The sequence below is a fragment of the Rattus norvegicus genome, chromosome 9 (genome assembly GCF_036323735.1).
Source record: "Rattus norvegicus strain BN/NHsdMcwi chromosome 9, GRCr8, whole genome shotgun sequence".
Classification (NCBI taxonomy): domain Eukaryota; kingdom Metazoa; phylum Chordata; class Mammalia; order Rodentia; family Muridae; genus Rattus; species Rattus norvegicus.
The window spans coordinates 67,593,760-67,606,075 of NC_086027.1; the positions used below are offsets into that span (position 1 = coordinate 67,593,760).

At 41.1% G+C, this 12,316-nt stretch overlaps 1 protein-coding gene and 1 pseudogene across 11 annotated transcripts in view; one reads left to right on the top strand and one right to left on the bottom strand.

Moving 5' to 3' along the window:
- The window catches only part of Hycc2 (hyccin PI4KA lipid kinase complex subunit 2), a 72,290-nt gene that overhangs the window by 42,696 nt on the left and 17,278 nt on the right, over nucleotides 1-12,316 (bottom strand). For all 11 annotated transcript variants that reach the window (XM_006244984.4, XM_006244983.4, XM_017596454.2 and 8 more), the window contains one exon: nucleotides 3,907-4,004. The gene's annotated coding sequence lies outside the window, so the exon portion shown is untranslated. The remainder of the gene's footprint in view (nucleotides 1-3,906; nucleotides 4,005-12,316) is intronic.
- Nucleotides 322-876, top strand: Banf1-ps3 (BAF nuclear assembly factor 1, pseudogene 3; annotated as a pseudogene).

Here is a 12,316-nt window from a genome sequence, read left to right on the forward strand (position 1 = left end):
GTCAAGGCGAGCCTGGTCTACAGAGATAGTTTCAGGTGGGCCACACAAAGAAACCTTGTCTCAAACCCTACCAAACACACTCACTTTCTCTCTCTCTCTCTCTCTCTCTCTCTCTCTCTCTCTCTCTCTCACACACACACACACACACACACACACACACACACACACACGGAAAAAGATTATGAAGATATTTCAAAGTATATGTCTAAAACTTAGATTATGGCAACTGTTATTGAAAAGACTAAATTCCTTAAGGCAAAATTTAAAACTGTATTATATGATAGTACACATAGTTACATGTTCTATGCTGAAAATGGCTATTTAAATTAATCCAAATAAAATTTACTTATTTTCCTGCTTTAAGATAGAAACGAGGCTAGCTGCTTGAGGAATCGGTGGGAGTGGCTGCGGCGTGAGGAGCCATTACCAGAGCTGGAGCTGCCGGTTAAGCCTGATCAAGATGACAACCTCCCAAAAGCACCGGGGCAGAGCCCATGGGGGAAAAGCCAGTGGGGAGCCTGGCTGGGATTGGTGATGCCCTGGGCAAGAAGCTGGAGGAAAGGGGCTTTGACAAGAAGTTATGTGGTCCCTGGCCAGTTTCTGGTACTAAAGAAACATGAAGACCTCTTTTGAGAATGGCTGAAAGACACATGTGGTGCCAATGCCAAGCAGTCCCGGGACTGCTTTGGGTGCCTTTGAGAATGGTGTGCTGCCTTCTTGTAATGTTCTCTGGGGACCCCTCAGTCCCAGCCACAGCATAGAATCTCCAGAATCTGCAGCAGGGCAGGGCGCCTCCCTGTCCTCCACGAAGGAAAAGATTGCTGTTGTCACCCTCATCTCCTATGTACTCCAGCGTCTTTTGGGAGTTCTCTCCCCTCAGCAATCAACCTTTCTGGGTTTCTTGCCCTCGAATGCCTTCCCCTTCCCCTCCCCCTGCAGTTCCATGGCAGCAGTCCCCAGCCTTCCTGAATGGATTACTGCCTCCTTCTCCCTCACCATCTGTTAGATGACCTTTGATTCCTTTTTTGGGCAAAAACAGTCACTGTCTTTATAAAAGATTTTTAAATTAATAAAGTTAGTGGCTTTCAAAAAAAGATAGAAACTAGATCTTTTCTGTATTATAATAAAATGTGGGCTCAGGAGACTACAGAGATGTCGCAGAAGTTATAAGAACACACTGCTCCTGCAGAAGACTTGAGTTTGGTTCCTAGCATCCACTTCAAGTGGCTCATAACAGCTTATGACTCCAGCTCTAGAGGGATCTGATGCCTCTGGCCTCTAAGGGAACCTGCATACACACATGTACACAAGTACACAGGTGCAAGCACATACACATACACACACACACACACACACACACACACACACACACACAAATGCACAGAGACATGAAGGCATGCATGCATGCACCAACGTGCACACATAAATCAATCTTTTTTAAAATGTAGGTTCAGTCATTCTATGACGAAAGTAAAGATTAATTGTCTTCCAGAATGTTTATTATTCAAAGACTTGTGATCACTGGGGTCTCATGATCAGGCCTTAATGTGAGAGAGTAATGAGGAGAGATAGAGCATCATATCGGAGACAAATAAATGACAGCTTGGAGGGAAAGAGAGGCTTCCTTCCAAACACCTGGAGAGAAGGAAGGCCAGAGATAGCTCACTGGGTAGCTACATTTTCTGCCAAGCCCAATGCTCTGAATTCAATCCCCCAAACCCACGTGGTTGGAAGTAAGAGAAGTGACTCCTGATGTATGGTGACTTTCACATATGCACATATGTGCACACACCTCACAACATGCTGGCAAATACATCGATACATGTTTTTAAAGGACCTAGAGAGGAGCTTCATTAAGATAGCTTAAAGTAAAAAAATAAAATGTGCGGTGCAATGGGTACAGTGTGTATATAGAGGAGCTGAACGAGAAAGACAGTCTCCAAACAAATACTGCACACAAAGGGGATTTTTCTGACTTTTATAGGTTTGAGGGGATGACCAGAAGTTATAGTGTAATTTAAACTGCATAGCTTATGTGCCAAGGAGCCAGGTACTAGGTAAATTTACCTTCTAACTTCGATGGGGAGGGCTGGGCTTACTTATCTCCTCCCTTTCTTTCCAAGACCTGTGTGCTCTAGACTTCATAGCATGGGCCTGTCGGCTATAAGGAGCCATGGCCTGATTTTTTGAGAGACATGAGACAGAGGGGGGGTCTGTGATCTAACAGAATGTACCTTGGGTAAGTAGCATTACTGTCCTTACAAGTCTTACTGATGACTTCACTTCATGAAGCAATCAGTCCTGTATTCCAAATTCCTCTCTAGTATTTTCTCTAATGTTTGAGAGTCTAATGATAGTTATCCTGCTCTCCTAATGTGGAGTCATACAATTACAGACTCTTAGCTGAGGAGGCCATTCCAGCCAAGTTCATCAGTCCTCACGGGGAGGGGAGATAGTAAAGGAATGCATGCATACACAACAGCATACACTCAATAAGGCTGGGAAGCCTGCAGCATGTGGATGTACGTTCTACGCTGGTGAATTTACTCATTTTGCTGGTATGGGTATAAGGCTGACGGTGTTGAGCCCCTTCCCTACAGCCATTCTGGAGACTTCATAAAACACACCAGTTTTTTGTCAGGATGCTGGCTGGATCAAGTTGTCAAGACTCTATGTAGCAGGAGCACTGCCTTTGCAAGTTTCCTTGCCCCTATTTTGAACCTTGTCAGTATAAAGCTTTCACTAACATGGCCCTGTCAGCCATTTCTGAATTCTTTTTTTTTTCTTTTTTTCTTTTTCTTTTTCCCTTTTCTTTTTTTCGGAGCTGGGGACCGAACCCAGCGCCTTGTGCTTGCTAGGCAAGCGCTCTACCACTGAGCTAAATCCCCAACCCCCATTTCTGAATTCTAACCAACTGTTTTCCTGGGTAGATTCAACTTAGTGATTCTACTCATTCCCCATTCTCATCTTGACCTGTCCAGGCATGCGTTTTCTATGAAAACAGTGGGATTGTCTGGGTGTGTGCAAGATCTTGGGTTCAAGCAAAATAGATTTGGGAATAAGCATTTATTTGGGCTCTCTTTTCTCTTCTAAGTCACTTCTTGCTGTCTAGTTAAGGATGACCTTGAACTCCTGAACATCCTGCCTCTACCTCCTAAGTACTAGGATTAAAGGCATAAAACAACACCTGGCTTTGATTTGCATATTTTGCACATTTTTTTTTCTTTTTTTTTCAGGGCTGGGGACCAAACCCAGGGCCTTGCGCTCAAGCGCTCTACCACTGAGCTAAATCCCCAACCCCTTATTTTGTATATTATTAATGAACATTAGAAAGAGCAGTTTATTTGCTCTAGCCACATTTCCCTTTTTTTTAAAAGATTTATTTATTGTTTACTTATTTACTTATTATCTGTAAGTACACTGTAGCTGTCTTCAGACACACCAGAAGAGGGTATCAGATCTCATTACAGATGGTTGTGAGCCACCATGTGGTTGCTGGGATTTGAACTCAGGACTCTTGGTAGAGCAGTCAGTGCTGCTAACCACTGAGCCATCTCTCCAGCCCTCTAGCCACATTTCAAATACTCAGAATCAACATGTGATTATTTTTCCATATCAGACAGAACAGAAAAAGAACACAGCCGTCAGTCACAACAGTGATCGATGTACTCTGATATCACAATCATGCTGAATAAATGAACTAAATAAAAGTAAAATTCAGATAAGGCATTTGTTAAATGCAATTACTAAAATAATTCAAAACTGAATTCAAAGACAGAACAATGTGATCATGTCAGATAAAACTGTTTAATAAAGCTACTCACCAAAGACTACCAAAAATCTTAACATGTTTAATCACATGGGATATTTATTCATCTTTTTTTTAAGTTAAGGTCATAATTTTACCTGTCTTAAGATCAGTTCTCTAAAGGAGGAGGTGGCACAGGAATACAGCAGAGTTCAAGTGTGGAATTCATTTGTTGAGAGTTAAATATTTTCCAACTCTATAAAAAAGAAAAAAAATAGTAAGAAAATATTCTTAAGAATAGACACACAAAAAGGCAAATTCATAAAACAGTTCATCGTGTGTGTGTGTGTGTGTGTGTGTGTGTGTGTGTGTGTATGAGTGCTGATGGTGCATGTGCATGTATGTGCACGTATGTGTACCGCTGCACACAATCATGTTCCTCTATTGACTCCTGCCTGACCCCGTCCCATAGTACTGAATATCGAACACTACCGTTTTTGGGTTAGGCTGGCAGCTAGCAGGCCCTAGAGATCTACCCATCTCTGTATCATGCCCAAGCACTGGGATTACAGACACAGGCAGAAACACCTGACTTTTTACATTCAACTCAGGTCCTTGACGCTTGGTCAGTAAGCACATTGACTTACTCACTGTAGCTCATCTAACGTTAAAGAGTAATTATAGACCCTGTAACATTCTGTAATAACTAGAGTTACTTGTGTTATCTTCCCATATCTAAGCAAAAACATTTAGAGACGAAAGTCTCAATTTTAGCTTCAAGACACTAGGTAGATTATATAAATTGCTGGCAATTCAGCTGAAAAAGAATCTATAAAGTTAGGTCTTTTCCATATAAAAAATACTGACTCTAAGTTTTGAAACATATTACAATATGAAACATATTATAATCACTATAGTGATGCACTCTTTCTCTCACAAGAGTTTTCTTTAGGCTTCCACCTACCCACCCATTTTCCACTCCTAAACTAAATAATTAAGCAACAAATGGAAAATAGACCACAGTCACATTAACTTGTTTATAACAAAGATAATAGTGCAATGCAACCGGAAGAGGTTTAAATAAAAAGATGTTAGAGGTCAATTGGCTGTCTCTATGGGAAACAATGTACTGTGATCCTTAACCTTACACTGCTCACAAACATAAATTCTAGAGATCAGCAAGCTGGTTCATCGGGTTAAGGCACTTGCTGCCAAGTCTGATGACTAGAGTTTGATTCTGGGAACCCTCAAGGCAGAGGGTAAGGACTGACTTCCAAAAGCTATGCTCAGACGTATACATGCATGGGTGTTTGCATGAATATCTCCTGCCTCCCATTAAATGTTTTCAAGAGGGTTGGGGATTTAGCTCAGCGGTAGAGCGCTTGCCAAGCGCAAGGTCCTGGGTTTGGTCCCCAGCTCCGGGGGGTGGGGGGGGAGTTTTCAAGGAAGAAAATTCCAATTAGAATACAGATCTAAGTATGTGGGGCATGTACAGCAAAATATTTGTGCAAATAACCAAATTTAAATTCTATCTACTTCTTTTCTCCCCCCCCCCCCTCTAAAGACAGGGTCTTACTATGTAAATGAGGTGGCCTTCAAGTTGCAATCTTCCTTGCCTCAACTTCCCAAGTGCTGGGATTATAGATATGCTCAATCAAGCCCAACTTGGGGAGACTTATTTTAAATAAACAAAAACCACTGACGATAGCAACTGGACTCTTTTAAATCTGCCCCCCACCCCCACCAAAGAAAAAGATCAAGCCAGAAAACCTTCAACCCAAAATCTGACCTACCTACAAGAACTACCGGGATAAAGATGGAGCAGAGACCGAGGGAATGGCCCATGACTGATCCAACCTGAGACCCATCCCATGGGAAAGAGCCAACTACTAATACTATTAATGATGCTCTGTTGTGCTTGCAGACAGAAGCCTAGCAATAACTGTCCTGAGAGGCTTCACTCAGCAGCAGACGGAAAAGGATACAGAGACTCACAACCAAACATTAGATGGAGCTTGGGGAGTCTTGTGGAAGAGTGGGACATAGAACTGTGCTGCTGGAGGGGTCAAGGACACCACAAAAAGACCTACAGAGTCAGACAGTCTGAGCACATGGGGGCTGTCAGAGACTAAACCACGAACCAAGGAGCATGCAGGGGCTAGACCTAGTCCTCCCTCACATTTCTAACAGATGTGCAGCTTGGTCTCCATGTGAGTCCTATAATAATTGGATTGGGAGCTTTCTCTGTCTCTGTTCCCCTACCTGGACTGCCTGGTTGGGCCTCAGTGAGAAAGGAGGTGCTTAGTCCTGCTGCAACTAGGTGTACCAGGGTGTACTTAAGCAGGCTTCCGCTTCTCTGAGAAGGGGAGAGGATAATTTGGGGAGGGATTTGCAAGGGTGGGATTGGGGGGGAGAAGAGGGGAGGCTGCGAAGGCTGTAATATGAATTAAAAATATTATGCAAAAAAGATTATGGTCTAGCTTGTTGAGTTCACATTCCTGAGTTGGCAGAATTAATATTATGAAACTATTTATACTATTTTATAGAATTAATGAAATAACTATCAAATTTTCTATGTCCTATTTCATAGGTTTAAAGAAAAAAATTCATGTGGAACCAAGCACATTATTGATGGTATTAAAAAAACCCAACCTTTAAATCATACTGTAGTCTACAATGTTAAAGAAAACTGGTACTGACATAAGAATAGACAAGTAGACCGGAATTAGAATAGAAGACCTAGAAATAAAATGGCAAAGCTAAACCCAGATAATTTTTGACAATGAAGGTAAAATTATACTTTGGAAAAAAGAACCCATTCAACAAATGGTGCTGATAAAACTGGGCTTATACCTACAGGATATAAAATTAGATTTGTATAGTTCACCTTGTACACAAATCAATAAAAATTGGTCAAAGATCTTAATTTAAGACCAGAAACACTGGAACTTTTGAAGAAAATATGGAGATACTCTTCAAGATACTGGGTTAGCTAAGGAGTTTTTATAAGAACACCAACCATACAGGAACTGACCCCGAAGTATCAACAGATGGGACTGCTCAGCAATAAAAAGTTCCTCTACAGCCAAGACCACAATCAGCAGAGTTAACAGACAGCCCACTCGATGGGGGAAACCTTCCCCAGCTACACTTCAGACAAGGGCTGATAGCCAGAACTTACAAAGAACTACAGAAATTGAATACCACAGAAATAAAACTGGCAGTCAACAAATGGGGAAATTAACTGAATAGTTTTTTTTTAAAAAGGCCAACAACAATTTTTAAAAAGTATTCAATACCCCTAGACATCAGGGAAACTCAAATTAAACTACTCTGAGATAGCCCCTCATCCCTGTCAGAATGGCTACTGTCAAAGAAATTAACAGCACTTATTCACTGCAGTGGAGGTGCAAATTAACACAGCCATTGTGGAAATCAGTTTGTGTATTTCTCATAAAATTGAAAATAGAACTAACACATGACCCTGCAGTTCTTTCATTCCTAGGCATGTACCCAGAGAATGCCATAATCTCCCATAGAGATATTGGCACCCCCAAGTTTATTGCTGGTTCATTTACTACAGCAAAGAATTTAAATCAACCTATTTATCCATCAACAAACGAATAATGGAAATTTTGGAAAAATATATGAGTACTATTCAGCTCTAGAGCAAAATGCAAGTTTAAAAATTTGAAGAAAAATGGACAGGATTACAATATTTAAAGAAAGTGTGATAGTTTGTTTATGCTTGCCCCAGGGAGTGGCACTATTAGAAGGTGTGGTTCTGTTGGAATAGGTGTGTCACTGTGAATATGGGCTTTAAAACCACCATCCTAAATTCCTGGAAGTCTGTATTCTGCTAGCAGCCTTCAGGTGAAGATTAGAACTCTCAGCTCCTCCTGCATCATGTCTGCCTGGATGCTGCCATGTTTTTGCCTTGATGACAATGGACTGAACCTCTGAACCTGTAAGCCAGCCCCAATCAAATGTTGTCCTTCTAAGAGTTGCCTTGGTCATGGTGTCTGTTTACAGCAGTAAAACCCTAACTAAGACAGAAGTTAGTACCAGAGACAGGTATTACTGTGATAGGTCTGACCATGCTTTTGTTTGGAGAAATGTAGATTTGGGACTTTGGAAAGCAGTGGAGTGTTAAGTTGAGCTTAATGGGCTATCCTAGTAGGAAAATGGAAGGTTGTTGCTGAGAGTGATTTGAACTGTGCAAACCTGGTCGAAGAGGTTTCAGTGCAGAAGAATTTCAGAATGTGGCTTAAGACTGTTTTTTGTAGTATTTTGGTGAAGAATGTGGCTGCTTTTTGCCCTTAAGAGTCTACCTGAATACAAGGTAAAGAAATTTATACTAACTGCAGTGACAAGAAAGTCTCAAAAAGGTCCAGCAGAGACTTTGTTCTCTGGTTAAGTCTCATGAAGACCTTTGTGAACAAGCCTAGCAAGCTTGGAAAGGAAAAATATAAAATATATGGTTCAAGTATTAAAGGGGCACAAGGAAGTTAAATGGAACTGAATCCTATGTTCTAGGAGATAACAGATTAAGGGAGTGGGGACAAAATCCTACCTAGCTAAATTTAGGTCCAGGCATGGTGGTACATATCTTTAATCCCAGGAGACAAAGCCAAGCAGATCTCTGAGTTCAAGACCAGCCTGGGACAGAACAAGTTCTGAAGAAAAGAAAAGTTCAGGAAATGTTGCCACACACCTTTAATCCCAGAGACAGGCATGCAAATCTCTGAGTTCAAGGTCAATCTACAGAGCAAGACCCAGGACAACCAAGCTTAGACTGTGAGGAGTTGGAAAACAGAAATCTAGTGACAATGAAACAAGGGGACATGTTCCAGCTCAGGCAAGCAGCAGAACTCTGGCAGCTTCAGCCATCTGTCTCTGGTTTTACAATTAAAAGAAGGGGATTACTGGGACAATTGATGCCCGTTAGCTGGAGCTAAGAAATTAGTGGTGATTAAGAAGAGTCCAGCAAAGTCAGAATCACATGCTCTGGTTTTTGTTTTATAAACTCAGTTGTTTGGGTCAGCTAAGACCTTCACTTTAGTACAGTCCTTACCTCCCAGCTGGCCTTACCAGAACACTTGGCATCAAAGGGCTCTGATACCCAATCAGCTTCTGTCACTGAAGCAGTGCCCTTTTTTCTATTTAAGTTCAGTTTTCCCCTTGAACTCTGACCAGATGGCTCATCCTCTGCTAGGGATTCTTTGGGATTCTTTTCTTTGTTGATGACTCTCTGGCTTGTAATAAATATGGGCATGATTTAATGAAACATTTCACTATTGGATAAGAATTCGCCATTTCAAGATGGTAAAAGGACATGCTGGCTCTACTTTCAAGAGGAGAGGCTAAAACTAAAACCTTTTGAATTTTGAATTAATGGGTTACCCTATAGAAAAAATGATCTGCGGAAAACCAAACAGTGAAGGGAAAGAAGGAAAGAATTTCAATTGACACAATTTAAATAAAATATGGCTTTTCAAATAAAGGAAGAGAAGTTTCTTTTGGATCGCACAATCTAAACAATATTTATGTATAATTCAGCTCTTATTTGGCTTAAATGGGCTTATTGGGAAATGTTATCATTTTTACTATTTTCTACAGAGAAAATATTCTCCAGTTTATCAAGTAACTCTGGACTTTGGAATTACCTGTTTTTATGTTCTAGCTGTCTATATAGCTGTTTCTCTGAAATTGTACATAAAATGTTTTTACATTAAAATTAATTACTGTATAAAGTACTGCATTATGCCATAGTAAAGATACTAATGCTTTATATTAAAAAAAGAAAAAAGAAGAAGAAGAGTCCAGCATCACTAAATCTTCTGAGAAGTGCTTTCTGAAGCACAAAGAAGCTGTGTTCCAGAGATAGCCAAGGTTGTACCTCGTGCTGCAGCTGTACTTGGTTATGTGTAAGAGTCACCCAGGTGGCACTGGTTTTGAACGCATGAAGGGGTCGTGAAGAGCAGCTGCAGCTTTGCACTGTGCGAGGCCATGGAGGCCAATGGTGAAGGTGCAGCCTTGGTTGCAGTTTATGGCCCAGGACTGAAGGGGTCATGCAAAGGATTTGAGGCTTGGCACCATGAAGAAAGCCTATGACAGCCTATTGGTGAAGCCTAGTTACAGCTGAACACTCCAGTGTATTGGAGATGCCAGTACCATGCATGGGATGATCACCAAGAACAGCAACAGTAGTGAATAGATCAACCTGAGCTTAGAGTGCTACAGAGGGCAGAGCTGCTGAAGTGATGCCAGCCCTCTGAAGGTGCCCAGAAGATCGTGTGGGGATCCCAGACATTGAAACAAGAAGCTTTAACACTGAAGTTGCCTTGGAGACTTCAAGATTTTCCAGATGCCAGAGCAGTGAAGTTATCTGCTGAAGAAAGTTGCTAACAGGGACTGGTCCAGGAGAAAGAAGTTTGTTGCAGTCAAGAAAGATGAAAAAGGAGTTGGAGATCTGAAGACTGCTTTGACAACAGACATGGAGATGCAGAGTTTGGAGTTTGCCCAGCTGGTATGGCCCCTATAGACTCATATGTTTGAACAGGTCTATGGGGGCCTGGGAGTGGCACTATTAGAAAGTGTGGCCCTGTTGGAGTAGGTGTAGCCTTGTTGGAATAGGTGTGCCACAGTGGGTGTGGGCTTTAAGACCCTTATCCTAACTAATCAATAATCTATATGTGCAAGCAAATGTACAGTTGTGTATAGTATAACAAAGAAAAGACATCAAGAAAGGCTAAATATTAGGTAAAGAGAAAGGGCTGGATGCAGGATATTCAGTTATGAAAGACAGGAGTTATGAAAGAGGATACAAAGCAAATTATTTTTCTACTAATTCTGTCATAAATTTTTTTTTGATGGTGGATGTCAATACTGACTGTAAAATCCAATGCGATGTTCCACAGTTTCCATCTTAAATGCCTGCTCTAGGGCTGGAGAGATGGCTCAGCGGTTAAGAGCACTGACTGTTCTTCCAGAGGTCCTAAGTTCAATTCCCAGCAACCACATGGTGGCTCACAACCATCTGTAACAGGATCCGATGCCCTCTTCTGGTGTGTCTGAAGACAGTGTACTCACATATATAAAATGAACAAATCATCAAATGCCTACTCTAACTGTATCAAAGCTCACTGAGTTGTATAGACTTTACTTCTTTTTAATTGTAGAATATTTATTTTATTTGCAAGATGGAGAGCCACTAAAGAAGATATCTAACGAGGGCTGGGGATTTAGCTCAGTGGTAGAGCGCTTGCCTAGGAAGCGCAAGGCCCTGGGTTCGGTCCCCAGCTCCGGGAAAAAAAAAAAAAAAAAAAAAAGAAGATACCTAACCCTTTTCTGTGACCTCTACAATGTGCTCATACATGAACGCATGCAGACAAAAAAGTTTATCTTCTTCCTTGAAACTTTTTTGTTTGAGACAAGATTTCACTATGTAACTTTGGCTGGCCTGGAACTCATTATGTAGACCAAGGCTGGCCTCACACAAAGATCTGCCTCCATGGTGGTAGGATCAAAGGTTTGTGCCAACACATCTGGCTTAAAACATTTTTTTAAATGACAAAAATATATAAAGCTTACGTCAAGATACTGGACACTGTCAATGAAGAACAATCAACTTACTTCCTTAAGTATCCAGGCTGCAAGGTAAGGAAGGCCAAACTTGGTACCATCCCTGAGACACAAGAGAATTAAAGCAGAGAAAGCAGTCCAAAACAAAAACAATAACACAAAACAAAACAAACAAACAAAAAACACTCTAGAGACACACAGAGGATCCATTGCTAATGGCCATAAGAAAACTGTATTTAGTACCTAGGATATGTTAGGAAACTATGATAGGAGTGTTCAGAACTCACAAAATGCCTTTAAAAGTGCTCCATCCCATCAATTAGATTAAAGATTGGTCAAAGAATACAGAGTCCATCCAGAGTATGTAGCAATAAATAGTAGGAAGGAGGACAGAGAACACAGAAATCTGCCTCATCTATTTCTGCCTCTCAAATATGAGGATTAAATGCATGCACTACCATACAAGCTAAATATCTTTTAAAAAACCTATACTAAATAAATCATAGAATAGTTAAAAACTGTAATACATTAGAAGGAAAAAAAAACATTGTATTGGAACAATGACAGGCTTTCCAGAACTAAATTAATGTACTTGTGAGACAGGCTTCCAATTGGCACTTCAGGAGACTAGGCCTAAATCTGTTTCCAAGAACAGGGCAAGTCCAGGCCCAGTCACCTGACCTGAAGCAAAGTTTCAGCAGCAGTTTCCAGCCTCCCACACCCCAGCAATGGTTCTGGAATGTCCCTAGAGATAGAGCCAACAGAAAAGATAGAGATCACCTACTGCCCCCTGGAATTCTCTTAAATGTATTTTAAATCAGGCTTGGGAGCTCACTGGGAGCCTCCATGAAAGATGGTAGATCCCAGCATGCTGGACTTCTCCAGAATAAAACATTCTTTGATTTTGCATACATTTGAGTCCAGGGTATCATTCTTTGGCAAATCAAGAACTCTTACACTTGAAGCCAGAGCACCATAAAATTA